Here is a 25,137-nt window from a genome sequence, read left to right as displayed (position 1 = left end):
ACATATAATCACACACATAGGTTGGACTTGATGGACTTGTGTCTTTTTTCAACCTCACCTACTATGTAACTATGTAACTATGTAAGTACTAGTGCCCCTCCTTAGTCTCTCCTTGGCTCGATATGGCTGATAGTATTAACTGCAGGTAACGCTTAGCTACTTAGCCATTCTTAACTTCCAATAACAATGTGAGCCAATGTCAACCACTATGGAATTAAGCAACCGTATTGTTTAGCACATTTTAAAATCTGTCTCCAAATGAGAACTTTTACTTGTGTACACATTTTTGAAAGTCACACTCTGCCTTTTTAAATGGGTTCAATTTCGAGTTTAGTGGCTCTTTCAAGTACAGCAATTCAGACAACAAAGAGGAAGTTGAGGTAGGAACTTTCACCGCGGCACAGAGATTCTTCTAATCTTAGCCTGGAAGGTATTTTAATATTCAATGTAACTTCTGCTATAGAAATGTACTTCCACCACAAAAAAATGCACCTTTGGGTTGTCCCATAGCATATGCAGCTGAGATTCAACCAGCCCATATGTCCTGCAGCAAAAGCTTTTAATCTGTTCTCCCAATCCTTGTGCAGTCTCTCCAGGGATAACAATCCTGTATAATATTTTAAAATTAATTAGATATACATCATTATTTCAGACAATTTAACTATCCCATATTTTATATTTTTAAAGGGTTCGTTCTATCCTGTGCATATGTCGTTTTAATTAATGGAAACCAATTTAACTGCTAGACAGTAAACAGAAAGTTTAGAGCACTAAAATAATATTGGATATTGTTTGGTGTTTACCCGCTCGTTAAAAAAACAAAAAAAACCCAAAGGTTTTCAACTGTTTTTATTGCTCTTTTTAGCATTGCGCTAAGATCGAGGAATATTTTTAATGAGCAACAAAAGTGTTTTTATACTGTATAAAGTATGACCAGAAGAAAGATATGTGTGTGCATGTGCGGTGTATTTAAAACAGAACCAGAATAATAATATGGTAAAAATAATAACCCATTAAAAAAAAAAAAAACACAAAAAAAAAAAAAAACTGTTTTTGGTGCAATATTCACATTCAGTCCAGAGTTGTCACCTGCACCACTAAATCTCCTCAGTCTGATGTCCAGTACTACTTCCTTTGACCCTAGGCTGTGATGATCCCATCCCTGTCTGTGACTGGACAGTGAAAGGAGAAGCAGCACAGTGATGAACACATCTCTTTCACTCCTCTATCTCCCTTTACTAACATGCTCATTGTCAGCACATGAACCGATTGGCTCCTTGTGCTGCTTATCCCTTTCAAAGTCCAGACCTGCTGTACAGGGACTGCAAGAGGCTAACACCAGGTCAAATTCAGGTTCTTATATGGCTTATATTTAAAATAATCTCTTAAATAATGTATTAATGATTACAGGGCTGCATCATGTGTGTATTTTATATCTACCTGTTATATTTAAAGGGAAACTATCATGAAAGATATATAGAGGCTGCCATTGTTGCCTGGCTGTCATTTCCCCCGTCCTTTAAAGGCCTTTTCAATCAGGTGTGGTAGGACTGCATTGGGGGGGCTATTCCAGAACAGTGCCAATGTAAGACAAGGTATAGTGCCTTGCCTGTTACCTGCCCAGTTCACGCCACCGAATGCAGTACTTTTTTTTTTGTGTTGCCTTGCACCATGCAGCAGCGCATAGAACTTAATGAAAGGTCACTGTGTAACATTTTAATAAAGTTTCCTAAGAAAGTAAACAGTGTGATGCACCAAGATTGGCATAGACATTGCTGTCATCCTAACACACATCAGCGGCTGCGTTCTTAAGTTCCCCACTGTCCTGAAAACAGCACTTAAATTTTTAACTTCCCTCTGATATGTCCTCCTGCAGTGGCAGTAGCCAAGGAAGCCTCGTAGCAATCTGCACTGACAGTCTTTGCAGATCATGGAAGGCTTACCTGGCCACTGCCAGGACCTTGGTTGATGTCTATCATGTACCACCTCCAACACTACCAGCAGAGTTGAATGCAATTATAAATAAGAGGACAGCTTTCAAGAGAGTGGAAGAGCAAAATTAATGAAATAACATACTTATTGGCATGTGAGTACATTTACCTGCTATGCTTATCTTGCGGTGAATGAGGTGATGACAGGGCCATAGGTTGACATAGATGATTTGAGTCTTTTGAAGCCCAAAGAGCAGCCAAAACAGGATCAAAGGACTTCGACAGCCCTGCTTTCCTATAGTCTACCAGCAGTTGGATGAGTTGTATTACAATGAATACAAAGAGGGAGATTGTTGAATTGTGTATGTGGAGGATGGTTCTAGCTATGAGACTAAAGTAGTACTTATATGTGGGGCAAATGATTTGGAACTTGAGATTTCTTCCGGAGTTCTGCCTTATTCACTGTGCCCAATAACAGACTGACAATGCATAAAACAAACTTGGAGCAGGATAGTGGTTATGATGCTTGAAATAGCCAGAGAGGGGTTAATTGGAAAAAAAATATAATTTAATATATTTACCTTAAGAAAGGCGAGGGGGGCTTAAAGCATTACTAAACGCAGGATCCTGTATTCACTATATTTGCTGTCCCACAGTACACAGGACATGGAAATGTAAGTATTCTAGTAAATATAAACTGCTAAATACCTTTTCTCATCAGCAGTATATAGCAGTCTTGTGATTTTATCAGTGTTCGGTTAAAGCTTACTCTGACTGTCCTATGAGACTGCAGGACACCTGTCTGTATAGTGCTGATTGGTCCTGTGCTAATCACATACACCCTCCCAAGAAAAAAATACTCATTAGCCATACACACTAAACTGAGCATGTGCAGAGTGCCCCTAAGGCTCTGTACTATCAGCAGATGGATTGGGGACTGTGGAAGAAGGGGAGGATTAGATAAGATAGGATCAAACAGCATTTTTACACAATGCAGAGGATTAACCCCTTAGGTTCCACAGTGAGTATAAAAAGCATGCTTTACTGCACATACAGACTGATTTTACTATTGTGGGCTTAGTAACTCTTTAAGTAGTATAGTGCTGGCAGGGTGGAAGGTAGGAAGAGACTTACTGAACTATTAGATCCTGAGACCTATGTAGTTTTTGTTCTTTTTTATACATACTGTAATATGCACATTTTAGCTCACCTTTAAACAGCTGAAATTACTTTACTAAATAGCTTTATAAATTCTGCTGTGATGTGGAGAGCTTCAACTGCTGTGTTCTATTTATCTCACTAATAACTCCAGTTATATAGAATGAAAGATTTTTGGAAGCCAGGGAAGCAGCATATGGTTGAGATTACTTGTTCCTGAACCCTTTCTTCCAATTTTATAGCTGTATAAAGGTCTACGTCCCTAAAACTTTAAGGTGAAAAGGAAAAATGTGCATTTCATCTGTTTCTGAAAAAGCCTAAAAAAACACTCCTGCCAATAAAAAAAACATGTTACATGTTTGATAGGACAATAGTAGGTATTTGGATAAAAAAGGACGCATGATACAAAATTAAAACATCTCCGATTACCATACTGTCACACATATCTACTGTAAGATAAGTCATCCGTGAAATCCTCTCTTACCCCGTCTGTTAAATGCCATGACACAAACCTTGACACCGAGCAGCATATGAACACTCTGGACTGAACAAGAGTTGGTGGTGCATGCTGGTTAGGTTCTGCATTAGTAAATAGAGGCCAAATGTTTAGCAGCATATACTGTATCGTGACTGCTTCATAAAAATGATGTACATAGCTATACCACACAGTTAAGCTAGCCATACATGTGTCAGTTTTTTTTCGTTCAACCAGCGAGTTGAAAAAAAAAACTGTCCCAATTCCCCCACATTTAATGTAGATGAGGAAATCCATCCTACTGTGTCATTGCATTCTGACAGCAAGGAGACTTCCCACCATTAGAATACACAGACCAGAACTGCAGCCTTTTGCCTGCGTCACTGATCGAGAAATAATGTACTGACAGGGTGGTTGAACAGAAGTCAGTCAGTAGATTAGCTTCTGTTCAACCACAGAAGCCACACATGGATTGAAATTCGGCCGGTTCCTGCTGAACCAGCCAAATTTTGATCCATATTTGGTCAGCCTAAGACATAGATTGAGTCAGAATGGGGACCTAGGTAATGTCACAGCTTTGGACCCCATTCCTTTGATTGATATAGATAAGGACTGTACCAGGTACAAAAAACTGCCCCACTTGGATTGTTTTGTACAGTACTGGCATAGCTCCTCTTGATCAGCTATCAACTGCTACAAGTATATCCTTCCTTGTGAAATGACAGTCAGGTGCACAGCTTGGACCACATCTGATATTACTTTGCTTTAGTGCAGGAGCATGAAAATTGTAGATGGGCCCCAGGACAGTCACCAGACTCTAGGCTCCTGCTTTGGTTGCTTAGTGAATGATCTAGCACTGCACACAGTTTACCTATGTGCAGTTTTACCCATATAATCTTTTCAATGTTTATCAGGTGTTTTTAAAGATATACATAAACATTAAAGAGTCTTTCCACCAAAAAGTGATGCTGGAATGTTAAACCAAATGACAGTTTCCTACATCTCTTGGGATCTCCTTTTTTGAAATCTCCTCACTTAAGTCTCCAGCTCTGTACACCAGCTATGGTCATTGTGAGGGTTTCCACACAATGGAGTCCCCCCAAAATCCATACTAGACCCTTCAGGCAAAATCTATACCAGACCCTTCAGGTCTGGTATGGGTTTTAAGGGGAACCCTGCGCCAAATTTTTTTAAAAAATGGCGTAGGGGTCCCCCAAAAATCCATACCAGACCCTTATGCGAGCACGCAACCTGGCAGGCCCCAGGAAAAGAGGGGGGACGAAAGAGGGGACAAGGGCCTCATCCCCACAACCCTTTCCCGGTGATTGTGGGGGTATGCGGGCGGGGGGGCTTATCAGAATTTGGAAGCCACCTTTAACAAAGAGACACCCAGATCCCAGCCCCAGGCATGATATTTAAAGGAATATTTCATTTTTATTGTTTCATTTTAAGCATTAAAAAAAAAAAAACACTGCTCCCGAATAAATGTCCGTTTTTAAAAATTTTTTTTTGCATTGATACATGTTCCCTGGGGCAGGAACCGGGTACCCAAACACTCTTTAAGACAATAACTTGCATTCAAACCTTTAAAATGAGCACTTTTGGTTTTTCATTTTAGTGTCCCATAGACTTTAACGGTGTTCCGCGGCTTTCGAATTTGCTGTGAACACCGCATAATGTTCATTGTTCGCCGAATGGCCGAACAACTAAAGTTCGGTATGAACTTATGCTCGGACTGAACCGTTCGCCCACCCCTAATACAGTACATCAGGAAGAGCTAGAACAAGCAAATGTTGATGGGAACACCCACAACTCCAGGTGGACAGGTAAAGAGTAATGAATTTTGACATAAGGATCCCACTCTTGGACCATCCACAGTATATAAGACATCAGAACTGACGTAACCCATTGAGCTTCACATGCAAATGATCAATTTTGGGTCAACTGAGTGTTTCAACCCATATTTGGTTCCTCTGGTTCTATTGAGTGTTACATACTACAGCATTTGCAGTATATCGACATAGCAAACTCAATCACCTTAATCCAGCCACCAGAATATCATGAATGTGTCAAGATGTTGGGTTTCCAAGAACATGATGGAGAATCAACAGCTGCTTTGACACATTTATGACACCATGATGATTGTATTTAGGTGACTGAGTTATCCATGTGAGTATAAACGCTGGGAGATGTTCTTGACAGTCATTTGAACTATGGAAGCCTCTAGGATAAGTAGAACAAAATCATAAAACAAGTTTATTTGACTGTGACTAACTACTACTAACTATACTATGATTTGGATGAATGAGAACCTTCACAGATAAGACTTTTCAGCATTTAGACCATTATTAAACAGCTTACCACCATCTCTATAGCTGCTCTAAATAATATGCCCCCTCTAAAGAGCATATTAAACAAGCAAGGCTCAAATCTAAAGAGAAACCGCTACTTTAAATTAATTTATATTGCAAAATGTATTGGCATATACAGTACTGAACAATAATGCATTTAATTAGTAGTACAAAATAGCAAAGATGGACATTTTGCTTAAAATACAACATTATGCTGTACATTCCTATTTAATCCACTGGGGTTTTAGTATCATGTTTTAATAATCTTTTTAGATGCTTTGAGGCTTTTTGTGGTTTTGGCTCTCTATGAACTATACAACTTTCAGCCAGAGCTAATTGCAGGCATTTTGCAGTATGCGTTTCAAGTGCTTTGGGAATATGGGGAGCTCATACACCCAACATAGGTATTTGAATGTTCTTATGTATGTACTGTATATGTATATCCAGGGAACAACTAACGTAACCAGACAGCTAATAAAACATACCCCACCCTTGCAAATAACATATAAATCAAGTACTGCCCTAAGGCTGGTTATAACATTAGAAATTTATGCTGTATATAATTGTCCTCTATTTTCAATATACAGAAAATGCGAGCAAGCATCAGCAGGCTTATTTATTTAAATAGTACAGTGATTATACAGTGTGTAAAGAAGCAGCAACGTACAACAACCAATGATAAAACATTTCTTAAAGTGGCATGAAAGTCCGCAGGAATAAATTCCTGACAACCAGTATATACAATAATCTCTTTTTAACCCCTTCCCATCCAGCCCCAGTATCTCTTTAACTGGGCTATTTCATTCAGGGGCAGAAAGGTCTGCCTGATCATGTGACCACTGTGATTGACTGTGACATTAGTCACATGATTGGAAGCCGGTCCTGCAAATTCCTAATTATTACTAGAGATTGGGAGCTGTCTTGGACAGCTCAGTCTCTGTGCTAGGAGTGTGCAGTGAGGGTGCTCCCAGCACAGAAACTTTTGTCGCACATGGATGCATATGTACTGCATGTGGGCATTAAAGCCGTCACACATAATCATTATGTGGATGGCTAGTGGTTAACATAAAAAAGCCTTATATATTAAAAAAAAATGTCACTGACCTTCAGACAGGTGACATTGCTTAGGGTGAGATGATGTCATCAGTCTGCTGAAGGCAGGAGAAAGCATTTCCTAAGTCTCCTTATTCCCAGTAAGCAGACAGTAGGGCTAGTCTACTGTATGTCAGACATTTGTGAAAACAGCCAAGACCTGCACAAACACCACAATTAACTTGGCTGTGGCATCTCAGTACAGGAAAAAGATGATTACATAATGTCTTAAGAAAATGTTGTCTTCCATCTGTAGAGGAAAGCAGATGAAGGCATTGTCAGGGGATCACTTTGATCCCTATATGTGATAAATACTTGATCTATAAATAAGGCCTTGTTCACACGGGGCATATGAATCCATACCCCATGTGAGGGCCGTGTTTACCCCCACAGGTATTCCATGCATTCTCGTGCAGACAGTCCTATTGCTGTGAATTGGGACGCAGCAGCTGCACGGGCATAGCGGCTGCTCCCAATGTGACATCCATGAGGATGCGGGTGAAAGGGCCCAAGTGCACATTACTGAGTGTGCATGCACTAAAGATAACAAAATATATCTGGGGCTAGGTTCACCTAAAATCACTGAAAACTCATTGGTTGCAATGAGTTATTCGTTCCACTAAAAAATCCATTAAAAACTCTCTTAAAGCAGAGTCACAAGATTACAATTTGCAAGAAATTATATTTAGAATGGAAGTGCTGGATCCATGTTTGAATACTACCGTCAGTTAGCTAACATGCCTCCTGTAGGGAGCAAAATTTGCTAACTCCTACCTGACAGCTAATTAGTGGTCAGCAGCCAGGTACTATGGTTAGCAATACTCATCACTGCTTAATGAGATTCACTAGCCACAGAAGGTATGCAGAGCAGATTCTCACATACCGCCAGGTCCCCAAGTGAGAGACCACTTTAACACTTTGTGAATTCTTGATGAATCCAGCTGAAGGTCTTTGTGCTTTTATTACATATTGAATAATCCATTAAATCTCATGATTTGACATCTTAGAGCTGTCTGATTTACTAGAGATCAAGAACAACAAGGGCTGCCTGCCCTGGGGGTGTGGGTGGAGGTCACATCATTGTGTTTAATACGTTTCAGTGAGGAACCATTGCTTTTCTGTTACCTGAAAAAAATACTGCTACCGTGGTACCTGGTTTATAGATTGATGTCACAATGATTCTTGTAGAACTGCTTTAATACAACTTACATGACCCATCATGTTACTTGCGTCTGTATAGCTGTCAGCTATGGCAAAACTCAAGCAGAAAGAGAGACAAACACAGATGTGCAATACATTTTGAAATACATAAAGAAAAAAGAGCTTCAATAAGTATTAAGTATAGTGTACAGTATGTTCATGATATACAAGTTTTCAGAGTTTTTGGTGTTGCGTTAAGTCAAGTTTCCTGCCAATTGGAAAGCAGCTTAGAATGTCATCACTGTATTGGAATCTGTCCACTAACAAACACCCTGCAGTCGGATAGGTAGGCGGGTCATCAGTCATGAAAATAGACATGAGAGGGGTTTGTTAAGTGAACTGACAAGCTTTGCAATAATTCTGTACTCAATGCAGAAAAATTAGAAATGGCCATAGGAGTCTGGATAGACTGCACTGGACTAGATGGAATTCTTTTTTTAAGTCAAGTGACCTGCTTAATCAGCAACTGTAAAAGCTGTATCACGTTAAAAACAGCTAAACACCATAACAGAGAAAGGTAATTACTACAGTAGTTTTACTTAGGAAACCAACAATGTTATTCCAATGAAATGTAACCCATATTTCAGGATTATAGTAGTCACCTAGGTTTGGTATTCCAGTTGCAGTTACAGCTTTGGTCACCAATCAACAGAAAGGATGTCCTAGAGCTAGAAAGAGTCCAAGTAAGGGCAACATAATTAATAAGGGGTCTAGGGGACAGCAGCGATTAGAAAAGATTAAGTTAATTAAACATATTTACCTTAGAGAGGAGGCACTTTAAAGGAGACATAATCGCTATTTACAGATTAATCAATGGTCACTGGAAAGCTGGTAACAACTTGTTTAGTCCTAGGTCCCTGATGGGAACACATTGCCAATTTAAGAGTTGAGAAAAAAAGGTTTAAAATAAAATTGCAGAAGGGTTCATTATAGTCAGAGCAGCAAAACTGTGAAAGTCCCTTCCCCCAGTAATGGTATCAGCTGGGAATATTGACAAATTCTAAAAACTAGCTGTCTTCCTTGAAGAGCACAGCATACATAGGTATGTATACTTTTAAGCTGGTCATAGACTGATCACAATTCATCCAGTTCAGGGACTGTCAGAATTACTGTCAGTATGAGACCTTCCCTGCTTGACAGGAATTTGTCGAACTGACAAATCAGAAAACTTTTCTTGATCAGTGGCTGCAGCCAAGGGGATACAGTTGCTGATCAATGTATTCTGACAGTGGTGGGTCCCACTGTGAAAGCGGTCAGTGGTAGAGATACCTCCAGCCACCTCGTTTGTGTGAATAGAGAAATCTGCTTTTTTTTAAATTTAGCCCACCCATTATCCATGGCCAGTTTTAGATAACAAACTGACACACACATATAAGCCAGCCATACATGGATCAAAATTCAGCTGGTTCAGAATTTTTATCCATGTATGGGCTAGCTGGTTGCACTCAAGTTGATCTATTGACTGACTTTTATACAACCAGCCTGGTAGAAACTTTTCTCTCTGTCTACAGCCGGTGGTGCTGATCATTGTATTCTGAATGTGGGGAAATTTCCCAACTGTCAGGATGCAATAATTTAGTGGGAGGGTGTGGATGGGGAAATCAAGTCATTTTCTTTTGTTCAACCCACTGGCTGAATGTAAAAAGACATGACTCATGTATGGCCAGCCATAGTTTGGACTGCATGGGTCTGTGTCTTTATCCAACCTTATCTACGTAACTGTGTAACCTCGATTACACCTTAATAAAATGTATATTCTGATAAACAAAAAAGAAAGACACGCCTGAAAATGAAAAGTTTCTTGATTTGTGCTGAAATCTACTACCTGATTACTATGCTGTACTTTGATTATAGAATTCCTCTGAGACTCCTTTTTTTTTCCTTTACCATTTTATGAAAAGGGTTTACATATCTACCAAGTTGTAAAATACAGAAAATAGCAATAGGTTTTCCTCGCTATTACCTTTATTATAATAAAATGACTTCAACCGCTTCAGCCCTGGAAGATTTTACCCCCTTCCTGACCAGAGCACTTTTTGCGATTCGCCACTGCGTCGCTTTAACCCCTTGCCGACCGGATCACACTGATATACGTCAGCAGAAGGCACGTACAGGCATAATAACGTACTTGTACGTTGCCCTTTAAGACGCAGCATTGTGGGCGTGCGCGCGCACCCGCCGTGAGCTCCGTGAGTGTGATCGCGGGTCCTGCGGACTGGATGTCCTTGGGGATACCCGTGATCGTCTGACGGAGAGAAAGAATGGGGAAATGCTGATGTAAACAAACATTTCCCCATTCTTCCTAGTGACAGGACACTGATCACCGCTCCCTGTAATTGAGAGCGTTGATCAGTGTCGTGTCACACGTAGCCAATCCCCCTACAGTTAGAATCACTCCCTAGGACACAGTTAACCCCTGCAGCGCCCCCTACTGATTAACCCCTTCACTGCCAGTCACATTTACACAGTAATCAGTGCATTTTTAATCGCACTGATCGCTGTATAAATGTGAATGGTCCAAAAATAGTGCCAAAAGTGTCCGATCTGTCTGCCATAATGTTGCAGGCAGTCACGATAAAAATCGCAGATCACCGCCATTACTAGTAAAAAAAAAAATTATTGTGTCATAAGAGACTTTCCCCTATTTTGTAGACGCTATAACTTTTGCGCAAACCAATCAATAAACGCTTATTGCAATTTTTTTTACCAAAAATATGTAGAAGAATGCGTATTGGCCTAAACTGAGGAAACAAGTGTTTTTTTATATATTTTTGGGGGATATTTATTATAGCAAAAAGTAAAAAAAATTGCATTTTTTCAAAATTGTCGCTCTTCTTTTGTTTATAGCGCAAAAAATAAAAACTGCAGAGGTGATCAAATACCACCAAAAGAAAGCTGTATTTGTGGGAAAAAAGGATGTCAATTTTGTTTGGGAGCAACGTTGTGCAACCCTGCAATTGTCAGTTAAAGCGACTCTGAATTGCCAAAAACGCTCTGGTCTTTAGCCAGCCAAATGGTCTGGGACTGAAGTTTTTTATGTAAAACATTCTGTACTCTCTAATATGAAGGCATTTTTTCTTATGTAGAACATGCTGTGTTTTACAATAATAGGCAGAAAGTCCAGCACTAGCTGTGAACTTAACTGCTTCTTTATTGTTCTATCAAAAAATAATAAATAAAATTGTTGGGCTTTAATAACCTTCTCAAGCGGTAGAATCCCACTTACGGCACACTATTCTGAATGCTGGTAGAACAGCCTAGCTTCTATAAATGTCAATTCTTTTCCAAGGAAGCGGAGAAATCTTTGTTAAGGCACATAAGAAGCGTAAATCTATACAGTGGAAGCTAATTTCAGCGTGTAATTCATCAATGGCCCTATGTTTATCCCAACCCTTCTGCATTCTATTGCATTTTACACAAAACATTCATCTAGCTTCGTCAGCGCCCATTCATCTGACATTTATAATTATTGGTCTTTCAGCTGCGCTCCACGCTCGGCTTAAATGGTCATCTCCAAGTACTCATAATACTGTCATTGTTCCCCTTCTCGATTACACAGATAAATAATATAATAGTGTGTAAGTTTTTAATTTATTCCACATAATTCATTAAAGAGCATGGCTGGAGATTAATCAAGAATGTTTTCCTTGTCTTGTTGGATGATTTGTAGGGATCAATGGCCGTGTTTGCTTCTTGGCTGTAGAATCCCCTCTGTAGTCATCAGCTTGGAAAATGATTTGTCTCTCACAGGCGGTATAGGAGCTGTGCTCACTGTAAGTTTGCTATGTGACACACCATGGATTAAATATTTAATATTATTATTGCAGAAATTCAAACAGCTTATTTCGTGAGGGGAGACAAACTGGGAAAGAGACCAAATTAGTGGATGTCAAAGAAAAGGTTTCTCACTTGTCACTCATGTTAGCTCCATGCAGTTTCTAAAGGGATTATAGGGGACACAACATTTTAAACAAATCAGGATTACTAAAGCTTGCTATAAAGGTTTGGATTTTTGCTCGAAAATTCGTATGAAGTTCTGAAAAATCATTTGCCAATCCAATCAACAACGCCATCGTTATGTAACCTAATTTCATACAAAGGCCTCTAAAACTTTTGTCTAGACCTGCTACTTGACCCTTAATCCCTAGACCTATTAAACATGTTTCTTTTAATAAATAATCTGTATCACTGCACTTATGATAACAGTGATCAACAACCCATTAAAAAAAAAATAAAGATAAAAAAAAGACCTGTATATTAATCCACAATTCAAAAAAAAAGTGCTAATCAAACAAAAAAAAAATCCACATACCAAAATGCAATGTGCAAACAATTTTGAGATAATCCTTACTGCCGCCCTGGTGACAAAGATAAACTTCAAATGTCATGTTCACCAAACAATAAAATAGAATATGACACAGTGCTGTGATATTATATATATATAAAGTGTCCATCATAGGCATCCTATGCAGTATAATAAATCACACCCATGAAAGTTAATGCCAGTATCCACAAATTCTTGTTCCAAAGTGCTCCAGGAGAAAAAATAGTGTATCGCCCTCTGTGCGGTGCACACCACACCCAGCACTTGGTCTCACTCACCAGAAGACTATGCCTCTCCAATTAATGATCAGCAGACAAGCTTGTGCAATAAGTCCAGCTATTCACCAGCCGCCAGGATCCAGCTTCTTACCAGTGACAGTAGTCTTCCATATAAGTCACATACAGAAAAGAGAAAAATGTTCCAAATAGTGCAATAACAATAAAAAATGTACAGGTTTATTTCTACTTGTATTAAAATCCTACTTACAGACATAAATAAATACAGGGATAACAGAGAAAAAAATTCCCATTGTGAGCATCAGCACCCTCCAGCTTGTGACTGAGCAGTAGGCACCCTACCTGGCCCTCATGCAGTGACTTCTGCCTTGTCACTTCCGGTACCTTGTACTGGCCCTAATGCATTTCATTGATCAACTTTGTCCAAGGGTTCCCTTGAGGTGGGGGGGGGGGTTAGTGGCCTGGATGGAGTTAGGCTGAAGCTGCTATCACCTATTACACGTTGTACTTGTATGGTGTGCAGTGGCTAAGGTTTTCTCTACTTGTTCTGTGGATTTTAAATGCTTACTTGCAGTGTTTTGCTGTCTATGTATAATTTTTACTCAGTTGCAGTTGGGGACAAGTTCATTTCCTGCCTTGCAGTTGCATGTACGCACCCTGTGTATACCTGCAGCTGTGGGGTGGGAAAGCCTTAGTTGCCTACTTACAGTGTGCCTCTGATTGTGATAGAAACGTTGACTAGCCAGTTCCTTTGCACAGTCCCCTCTCTCCAACCACGTCATAGCCTATCCACTCCTGGAGTGTTTATTTATTGTCTTTGCTGACCCAGCATCTTTGCCTCCAACCTTTCTTCATAACCTATTATATAGCAGCTGCGGAGGAATTAAGGGAAAGACTATAGAGCAGATGTCTCCAAAGTTTTTAAGCAAAGGGCCAAATTACTGTCCTTCAGACTTTTAGGAGGGCTAAGCCCAATTGATGTGTAAAATTTTCCCGTGTTGTGGGGGGTAGGAAAATTATAGGTCAGGAGGAGGAATGTTTCGTCACTCGTGAGAGGAATAGTGCCCTATTATTGGTGTCAGTGGAAGGAATAGTGTCTTATATTGATGTGAGGAATGGTCCCCAATTGTTGGTGTCAATGGAAGGAATGGTGCCTCATCATTGGTGTCAGAAGGAATGGTGCCCCAAGGGCCAAATAAAGTCAAGCAAAGGGCCACATATGGCCCACAAGCTTTGGTCTGGAGACCACTGCTACAGAGTATCAGTTGAGTGACAGCTCTGAGCCTGCTGACATCACATTCAAGATGGCGTGCCCAGTAGCAGTCTCAGAGCTTTTGTATGTCCACACAAAAGAGACTTTTAACCACTTCAATACCAGTCACTTATATACCTTCCTGCCCAAGCCATTTTTCAGCTTTCAGCGCTGTCGCAATTTGGATGACAATTTCGCGGTCATACAATACTGTACCCAAACAAATTTTTTATCATTTTGTTCCGACAAATAGAGCTTTCTTTTGGTGGTATTTGATCACCTCTGCAATTTTTATTTATTTGTGCAACAAATAAAAAAAGACCGAAAATTTTGAAAAAAAAAGTTTTTCTTTGTTTCTGTTAAAATTTTTTGTAAATATGTATGTTTTATTCTTCAGTGACGGGGACACTGATATGGCTGCACTGACAGGCACTGATAAGGCGGCACTGATGGGCACTGATGAGGTGGCACCAATGAAGTTGCACTGATGAGGTGGCACTGATGATGGGCACTGATGATGGGCACTGATAGGTGGCACTGATGGGCACTGATAGGTGGCACTGGTAGAATGCGGCACTGATGGGCACTCATAGGGGGCACTGATGGGCACTCATAGGCGGCACTGATGGGCACTCATAGGCGGCACTGATGGGCACTCATAGGTGGCACTGATGGGTACTTATGGGTGGCACTGATGGGTACTTATGGGTGGCACTGATGTGTACTTATGGGTGGCACTGATAGGTGGCACGGATGGGCACTGATGGGCCCTGATAGATGGGCACTGATGGGCACAGATGGGCACAGATAGGTGGCACTGATAGACACTGATGGGTGGCACTGGTGACACTGATGGGTGGCATTGCTGGGAATCACTGATTTTATTTGTGCCATAGAGGTGCCAGTCAGTGACCATTTGTGGGCACTGATTGGCATATGTTGGGCATTAATTTGCACATGTGGATGGCCATGGGGGATATACCTGGCCATCCACATGTTAGGTGCTTCCCTGGTGGTCCTGGCGGCTTCCCTGGTGGTCCAGTGTGGGCATCCGAGGGGGGCTGTGCTTATAAACAATCAGCACAGACCCCCCCTGTCAGGAGAGCCGCCGATCAGCCCTCCTCTACTCGAGTATGTCAGACGTGAGTGAGGAAAAGCCGATCAATGGCTCTTCCTGTTTACATCGTGATCAGCCATGATTACCGCGGCTGATCACGTGGTAAAGAGTGGTTGATCACGTGGTAAAGAGCCTCCGGCGGAGGCTCTTTACTAAGATCGGTGTAGCGGTGTGTCAGACTGAACTGACACACCGCACCACCGATTGCGGCCACACGAGCCCCCATGGGTGCGCGACGGCTGTTATCCTGCAGGACGTCATATGACTCCCAGTCAGGATAACTGAACCAGGAAGTGGTTAAAGATAAATAATATGCATACAGTACATAAAATGTACCTATAATCTTATGGGAAGGTTTTTGTTTAAATGAATGGTCTGGTCACTGGGCCCCTTTAAGGTTACAAATCAACTCGCAGCATTGCAAATAAGTAAATAAATTCAAGGCTTGTGGATAAGGATGGGGGGTTCACAGTTGGACTAAATTGCAATTGGATGTCATAGATCAGGGATCTTCAGGCTACGGCCCTCCAGCTGTTGCGGAACTACATGTCCCTTGAGGCATCGTAAAACTCTGATATGCCCAGACATGACTAGGCATGATGGGAATTGTAGTTCCTGAACAACTGGAGGGCCAAAGTTTGAAGACCCCTATCATAGATGGTGTCCGGAACCCTCAGTCATCGGGTGTTGAAACTGGTTAAAATGTACAGTTCTTTTTGAGAAAATAAACATTTGAGCCTTCGGGTTCTAAGCTCAAGGCAACGAAAAATACATAAAATTACCATAATGTTCTTACGTCATCTTATACAATCCATATACACCTTGCACGTATGCTTTTGCATGCATAAACTGCGTTAATTATTAATACAAACATCTGGATTGTATTTGTAGGTTTCGGGTGGATTTGCACTAAGGAATTCATCTGGCAACATAATTAAAGTCTTACCCGGTATATGCAAATGATCAGCGCTATGATTCACTACCTGCGTACAGCTGCTTATGTTTTAAACACATAGGAGCTTAACAAGCCGTTATTCGTCAATTAAAAAATAACAATGCACATCCAAAACAAAGGACAAAGAAAACACGATGGTGGCTTGTCATTTGTAGCTTCCTGCTGATGAGCAAGCTTTTAAGATGTTATTTTTTCATTTGTACAAATGCAAATTTGTAAGAAGACAAGCGTGAGAGGGTTAGGTTATTTTTCCCTTTAGTTAGATATATATACCATTAAAACAGGAATACTTGCTACTTTAAAGTATATACAAACTCTTACCTTGTAAAACCCGTTCAGTTTTTAAATAAAATTGCAAAGCAAAATATTTGTGTATAAATAAATAAATAAATACATATACATTTATATATATATGTATGTATATATATATATATATATATATATATATATATATATATAAAGCATAAGGGGCTTGGAGAGGTGTGGTTGGAGAAACAGCAGTACACTGATCTTATCAGTGGATGTCTATACAGGGGAGGTGAGTCTGCACAGGTCTGATCATTGGATGTAAGGCAAGCTGTTCTCCCAGCACAGCCAAAAAAACTGACCACACTGGGAAGGATGTGCACTCACGCCTAGCGTGGTCAGTTTGAAATAGGAAAGCAGGGGGACTGGCAGATCACCAGATACTTTCACACAAAGAAAGCAATACAAAGTGAAAAGATTACTTTTAACAAAACTACATGGTACTGCAGACACATATCAGGAATATAAAATGTTGGGCTAACAAACAAGAGATAAAGGAAGCAGCACAGGTACAGAGCGCTTGTACTTTCACCCTGGCCTTATGTGTATTGAGCCCCTATGATTTACACATCTTTATTGTTGCTGGTGGTCTTGTCTTTTCCAGGACATGTAGTCTTCAATTGTCAGTTCCAATCTTTTAAAAATACATTGGTGATGTGTATTTTATTTAAGGCCAGCTTTAAGGTACGGGATTCCCAAGTCACATTAACAGTGTCATTCTTCTGACCACATATATTTGTATCTATTAAAGCTGAACTTCAGGAAATGCATTTTTCATAAATACATTGGGCCAGCTTACTCCATGTAAGTATGCATATCTGATATCTGAAAGCCATTGGGGATTGCTATATTAGCCCACACTACATACAGTGAAAGCTGTGATCTTCTGGGTCCCATGTGAGCACAGTGATCAAAGGGGGGCACTCACTTGGCACCTCCACCATTCATAGAGCATCTGTATTTTTTTCGATTAATACAAGACTTCTGAGTCAGAGAGGAGGGGTATTGACACCACGATCTCCACCTCATCCAATCACAGAATGCTTTGTTTCCAGTGAAAAAAATACAAGTTATTCTATGAACAGCAGAATGGCGAAAGAATGCCCCCCAGTGGTCACTGGCCAGTGTGCAGAGGAGAAACTCCTCAAATAGAACCTGGAAGATCAATACTCTCACTGCCATCTGAATATCAGAACTGCATACTTACATCAAGCAAAGCTGGCCCAATGTAAGTATGGAAAAATTCCCGGAGTTCAGCTTTAAAGCTAAACTCCAGGTAAGTATGAAAATTCACCATTTACTGCAGTTATGCATAGTTCCCAACTGTCCATAATTTACAGGGACTGTCCCTGATTTAAAAAAAGTCACTTTTTATCTTTCAAAAAGTGTTTCCCAGTGCTAAACCTTTTATCCAATTTCTAAATTGCTGCATTTGTACATTTCAATAAAAAGTATAAAGGAATAGTAGTGGTAAAAAAAAAAAAAGTTGTGGGTTTAACCAATATTTTTTTTTTTGTATAACTCTCCTTTAGGGGGGCATGGCAGGTAGTGTGTCCTATGCCTACATACTTTTGCTAATAGTTGTCCCTCGTTCCCATCTCAAAAAGTGGGGAGATATGTAGGTATGTACTCATTAAAATATCATCAAATGTATTTTTAAAAGCATCTTTAAAATTAACTAGACTAGACCATTTTTTCTACACATGCTAAATGTGCCATGTTGGGAGTTTCTGATTTGCACACATTGCGTTGGCAAAATTGCTAATCGGTTTAGCTAAAATTACTCCTCTTCTTCTGCTTCTGCCTACTGATTACTCAGATATAACCATCATGGATGGCCATACACATGTAGATCAGACCGCTTGTACATGCATTGTAATGGCAAGCGTGATCTACTGTATATACACTATATTGTCAAAAGTATTAAGATACCTGCCTTTAAACGCACATGAACTTTAATGGCATCCCAGTCTTAGTCCGCAGGGTTCAATATTGAGTTGGCCAACCCTTTGCAGCTATAACAGCTTCAACTCTTCTTGGAAGGCTGTCCACAAGGTTTAGGAGTGTGTCTATGGGAATGTTTGACCATTCTTCCAGAAACGAGCAGGCCTGGCTCGCAGTCTCCTCTCTAATTCATCTCAATGGTGTTCTATCGAGTTGAGGTCCAGACTCTGTGCAGGCCAGTCAATTTCCTCCACCCAAAACTCGCTCACCCATGTCTTTATGGACCTTGCTTTGTGCACTGGTCCAAATCATTTGGTGGAGGGGGGATTATGGCGTGGGGTTGTTTTTCAGGGGTTGGGCTTGGCCCCTTAGTTCCAGAGAAGGGAACTCTTAAGGCGCCAGCATACCAAGACATTTTGGACAATTTCATGCTCCAAACTTTGAGGGAACAGTTTGGGGATGGGTCCTTCCTGTTCCAACATGACTGTGTGCACCAGTGCACAAAGCAAGATCCATAAAGACCTCAACCCAAAATAGAACACCTTTGGGATGAATTGGAGCAGAGACTGCGAGCCAGGCCTTCTTGCCCAACATCAGTGCCTGACCTCACAAATGCGCTTCTGGAAGAATGGTAAAACATTCCCATAGACACACTCCTAAACCTTGTGGACAGCCTTCCTAGAAGAGTTGAAGCTCTTATAGCGGCAAAGGGTGGGCCAACTCAATATTAAACCCTACGGACTAAGACTGAGATGCCATTGAAGTTCATTAGCGTGTAAAGGCAGGCGTCCTAATACTTTTTGACAATACAGTGTATGTATGGCCATTCTTACATGTACATCTTATTTACAACATTGGTTAAAGTCCAAAATCTTCATATGATTTACCTCAATTGTCTCTATTGGCCTTTTACAGAAGTCGGCTGTTTGTGTTTAGCCAATGAAAAGAAAATAAGAGGAAAATGTTACCTTGCCAACCATATTCTTTGTTTTTTCCTACAACTTAATCTTGCTCTTAGAGTATATGCATTCAAGACATGCTTTCTTTCTGGTTACATGAGAACTATTCATTGATCTGTGGATATGTCTGTACTTGTTTCCAAAATTTTCCGGTGCTAGCCTTGGTCAAAACATCTGTAGCAGCCTTCCCCATAGCCTTGTTTTCTGAAGACATATCACATGGGAAATAATGACTTTTCCGAACTCTTTGTACTCACCACAAATGTGAATTAAGCCAGTCAGAGAAACACTGCTTATGTGAATGATAAAAGTACTCGGCTAGACACATTAAATAGCTGTTTTTATTTTTCGTATTATTCCAGCGTTGATTGTCATTTATCACTCTCTGCTCCAACCTTGGCTTCTCATTCTTTCTTCATTAGTCATCCTATTGTCAGGCATTACCTAGCAAAGATATTATCTAACAGTAATGAAAGACTGTGCCAGGGTCATAAAGAGAATGTCACTATGTGAATAGCAGAGTCTGCAGCAAATTGTATGGCGGCTTCACAAGCATTTCTAAAAAGATTCCTCAGAATTGATGACTACTGAAACAAAATTTCAACAGATGCTTTAGGTAGAATGTTTAATACTCTTTAATTGTTTTCCATGTTGAAGGAAGTGGGTTTAATTAGAAATGGTGGTTGAAGGAAAGAAACTGTCAGGAGAGTGTAGCAATAGGGGTCTTCTTACTAAAATAACTGAAAGTCATTGTTTTGTAAAAAAACATTGAATTTTTGATGTCAAAGAGGTTAAGGAAACATTTAATTCAGAATAAACATTGTCAGAAAATCTACATATCAGCATTTGTACACCTGGGTTTTTGTTAACGTAGAGCAAAACTTATATGAGCACTTCTTATTACAATCACTCACCATGATTTATGATATGCTGATATGATATGCTGAGTTTGTGCCCGCCAAACTCAGCCACCTGTGCCCAAATGCAGCCACCCGTGGCCATTAAATGCAGCCATCACTGACCCCCCCACAATTACTTTCTTTTAATAACTATATTACAATTGATGCTGTGCCCCCCACTGTATGTGCTTTTTAAAAAACAATGTCACTTCATACCGAACTTCGCCGGTATACGATCATGTGACTCCCGGCCCGCCCCACCCCTCTCCGCTCTCCTCTTCGCTCTCCGCTTCCGTCTCCTGAGTCCTGACGTCAGCGGGGATTTCTCAGTCCCGCCCGCCTCTCTTCTGATACGATAACTATAGTCAGCGGGCGGGACTGAGAATTCCCCGCTGACGTCAGGACTCAGGAGACACGTGAGCGGAGAGGGAAGAGGAGAGCGGAGAGGGGCGGGATGGCCGGGAGTCACATGATCATATACCGGCGAAATTTGGTATGAAGTGACATCGTTTTTTAAAAGCAAATACAGCGGGGGCACAGCATCAATTGTAATATATTTATTAAAAGAAAGTAATTGTGGGGGGGTCAGTGATGGCTGCATTTAATGGCCACAGGTGGCTGCATTTGGGCACAGGTGGCTGAGTTTAGAGGGCACAAGTGGCTGCGTTTGGGCACAGGTGGCTGCGTTTGGGCACAGGTGGCTGTGTTTGGGCACAGGTGGCTGCGTTTGGGCACAGGTGGCTGCATTTGGGCACAGTGGCTGAGTTTGGGCACAGGTGGCTGCATTTGATGGGCACAGGTGGCTGAGTTTGGCGGGCACAAGTGGCTGCGTTTGGGCACAAGTGGCTGAGTTTGGGCACAGGTGGCTGAGTTTGGGCACAGGTGGCTGTGTTTGGGCACAAGTGGCTGAGTTTGGGCACAGGTGGCTGTGTTTGGGCACAGGTGGCTGCATTTGATGGGCACAGGTGGCTGCGTTTGACGGGCACAAGTGGCTGCGTTTGACGGGCACAGATGGCTGCGTTTGATGGGGGAGGTGCAGTATTTTTCAGTTTGTTTGCGCCCCCCAAAAAAATTTTGAGCACCAGCCGCCACTAGTCAGCACAGAGACAGTACAGGGAACTTCACAGGGCTGTTTGTCATCTGTGGATTCTATCCCTTTTGACCTCCCAGCAGCAGTGTGTGTGAATGTCTGTACCCTGTAGTGCACCGGATTACTGCACTTTTTAGGGAGTGAGGTTATTTTTAATTCAAAGGGGAGTTCCAGTCAATTTTTTGTTTATTAGAAGTCAGCAGCTACAAAAAAGTGCATCTTCTGACTTTTAATAAAAAGACACTCACCTGTCCCACAATCCAGCGACGTGGCCACCCAAACTCTCCCTTCTCTCCCCCGCCTGTCCACAGCGCTGGCAATACTACTGTGGGCATCCGGCTGTGACAGCTTGCAGCTTCACAGCCGGGTGCGCATGTCTCACTGCGCTGTCCTGCATAGCTGGGCAATCTTTTGGGAACTGTGATGTGTCCCAGAAGATTGCAGGGTGGAAGGGCTACCTAGGCGGCCCAAGCGGAAGTGGGAGCTCATCGGTAATCGTGATGCATCGTGATGCATCGTGATGCATCGCGGAATCGAATCGAATCGTTGACCAGATAATCGCAATCAAATCGAATCGTGAGACCAGTGAAGATGCTCAGCCCTAATAAGCATAGCTGTGGAGACACTCACCAGTATTAAAGCAGGAGAACATGTTTAACCACTTCCAGTCCAGGCAAAGACACTTCTCTCCTTCATGTAAAAATTTACATTTTTTCCCCAGAAACTACTTAGAACCCCAAAAACATTATATATTATTTTAAGCAGAGGCCCTAGAGAATAAAATGGTTGATGTTGCATATTTTTATGTCATAATTTATTTGCTCAGTTGCTTTTCAAAGCAATTTTTATGGAAAAAAATACACCATAATGAATTTTAATTCACAAAAACATAATATAATACCCAATTGTTTGGTAAAATGTAACAGATGATGTTATGCTGAGTAAATAGATACCAAACATGTCAAAATGTTAAAATTATATATCAATAAAAGAACGGTGCGCTGTTCACTTAACACACACTTAAAAACACACACTCATAAAGATAGCATGAACCATGTCATATATATATATATATTTTATATTTTATTTTGTGAAGTACCATTTAGTGTTATGTACACATATAAGTACACATAAGTACACATATAAGTGACCCTAAAAACAAAAAAAATCCAAAAAGGTCCTAAATACCAAATGTGGCAAGAAATATTTATAATGAAAACCATAAATAAATAAAATTGAAAACTCCTTGATATCGAGATAATAGCAATGACTTTTTGATTTTTTGGATGGTTTGAAAGGGACTTCATTGCTATTATCTCGATATCAAGGAGTTTTCAATTCTATTCATTTATTTATTTTGTTGATGTTTTTAAGGTCACTTATATGGGTACATTTACCACTAAATGGTACTTCACAAAAAATAAAAATCAATGATATATGACATGGTTCATGGTATCTTTATGAGCAAAGTGTTTTTTTTTTTTTGAACAGTGCACCATTGCTTTATTGATATGTGTTTCTTAAGTGGTTGGAGTTCACCATAATAGTGGTTGTGGCAGTTCTGTAATTGTTGCACATTTATTTTTATGCACATAAACACATTTTTATTGTATATAGCAGCGCACTTATCAAAAAATCTCCATAGAATAATGGAGTAATTCTAGAATTTTTGCGCTTTAAAGTCTGTGGGAATACCTCACATGTGTGGTGCGATTGCCATTTACATATGCTTGCGGGACAGATGTGCATGTTCGCCTTTGCGCGTGAGCACGGGGGGACGGGGACACTTTAATTGTTTTTATTATTTCATTATTTATTTTAATTAAAACTTTTTTTAACACTGTATCTTTATTTTTTGATCAACTTTTTTCTAATCACAAGGTATTAACAACAACCCTTGTGATAGCATGGGCCATGACAGGTCTTCCTTATGGAGAGATCTGGGCTCTATTGCACCCAAGATCTCTCCTCTGTCCTCCAAGCAACCGATCAGACACAGATCGGTCTTACTGACTGCTTCACTGGCTGGTAACAGGCCAGGAAATAAAGAGCCTAAACTGGAAGAGACAAATTCCTTGTCACTTCTGATTTCTGACGTCACAGAAGAGGGTAGGGAGCTTCTGTTCCTGCCACTCTTCTTAGTGAATGTGACTAAGGTGGTTTAACCTTACCAGGTTCCTCAATTGCTTGGGAGAGCCGGGTAAAGGCGACTGCAGTGGCGGGAAGGGGCCACTCCCTTCTGCTGCATATAAAAGTGAACAAGTGACCGCTTAGCTGCTCCGATCACTTTTTACTTCATAGGGAATCGCCGGCATAAAAAATAATCTCTTGATAATTGCTGCAGCGATGACTGAGATATCACCGTTCCTGTCCAAGGACATATGTCCGTATGTGGTTAAACAAGTAGTGTTTATTATATCTAATAAGTGACAATCTAAAACAATCCGGAATTAGCTGCAACACTTTTATTGATCCTTCATACAAAACCAGCACAGACAGTGTGCAGTACAGTAAAGGTTGATGCATTTCACGCTGTGGCTAGCACTTACTCATAACCTCGAAGGAGGTGTGTGAAGGAGGCCTAAAGGTGAATTTTATTATTACATTTTGGTCATTTGTAGGGTTACCACTGACAGCTCAAACATATGCTGGGAGCTTACCCTTTTATACAAAAGGGGGTGGATTATTCATTTTTTTATTTCTTTTTAATTATTATGGCTCGGCAGATCAGGGACAAAAGCTATGCATTTTAAGTTGTTTCTTATTTCTGGCAGCAAACCTGCAAAGTTTTATGCCTAAGGTTTACGACCTGCAAATTTTGTGAATACCAAGGATTTACTCCAACCCATGGTAGCTGTGAACTACAGCCCTACTCTTGGCCCCCCTCTGTTTCTGGGTTCATTGTAGTTTCATGGTCTGCCATGATTACTGTTACATTCTTGGACCTGAGTGACTGCAAACGGTTAGAGACAGAGAAAAAGAACATAAGAGAGAGACAATGATTATGAGCAACACAAACAGTTCAGTCTTTAGACACGTCATATATGAGGCTCACTGTGCAACCATCTGACAATGCAGTACATACAAAAAAGAGAGCAAGAAAAGCAGTGGCGGCTGGTGCTCAATATTTTGGGGGGGACAGCAAACCAACACAAAGCCAACCCCTTGCGGGAGACAGCTTGGGAGACGGATGGGAAAGCGACGATCCACCCCCTAACCCCCCACTCCTGTGGAAGATGGACAGGAAGGCAGCAATCCCCCGGGAGACAGATGGTAAGGCGGTGATCACCCCCCCGCAGGAAACGGGTGGGAAGGCAGCGATCAGAGGCCTCCTTACCTTTGGAGGCAGATGACAAAGATCTCGCTCCTCGCTCCGGGGTCGTTGCCCCTCCTCCTGGCCGAACAGGAAGTCCTAAGACTCCCTGGCCAATCTGGTTTCAAGACCCACTTCCTGATTGGCCAGGAGGAGAATCAGGAAGACAATAGTGAATATTAATTTGCTAATGTCACTCAACTGGGTGGGCTCGGGGCACCGTGCTCTGCGCCCAGAGCCCACCCTTTTTTGAAGCCAATTAGAGCCTCAGGCTCTAATCATGTGCTTCAAAGAAAAAAAACCCAAAACATTGAAATCCATGTGCCTGGCACCCCGCATGTAGATTATGGGTTGGCCGCATGGGTTAGGGGGCTGGCGCCCCTGTGCCCCGTGTGGACGGGCCGCCACTGAAGAGAAGATTATTGTGTTTTGTGCAACTTGTACATATTGCAAAGATAAGTTGGCATTGGCTGTACCCTTGAAATAAAATCAGGTGAACAGAAGGTAAGAATGTTGGGTTAATACAAGATCTCCT

At 41.0% G+C, this 25,137-nt stretch overlaps 1 protein-coding gene across 8 annotated transcripts in view; it reads left to right on the top strand.

The window, feature by feature from the left end:
• The window catches only part of PCDH7 (protocadherin 7), a 1,158,392-nt gene that overhangs the window by 172,766 nt on the left and 960,489 nt on the right, over window positions 1-25,137 (top strand). Inside the window, exon 3 of one of the 8 annotated variants that reach the window (XR_012237044.1) lies at window positions 17,930-17,946. The exons of the other annotated variants lie outside the window; for them this stretch is intronic. The gene's annotated coding sequence lies outside the window, so the exon portion shown is untranslated. Of the gene's footprint in view, window positions 1-17,929; window positions 17,947-25,137 lie in introns of those variants that run through there. 8 annotated transcript variants of the gene reach the window in all.

This window comes from Aquarana catesbeiana, linkage group LG01, assembly GCF_042186555.1.
Source record: "Aquarana catesbeiana isolate 2022-GZ linkage group LG01, ASM4218655v1, whole genome shotgun sequence".
Taxonomy (NCBI): Eukaryota; Metazoa; Chordata; class Amphibia; order Anura; family Ranidae; genus Aquarana; species Aquarana catesbeiana.
Note: the sequence above shows the minus strand (reverse complement) of the source record. Positions and strands in the feature narration are given on the sequence as shown.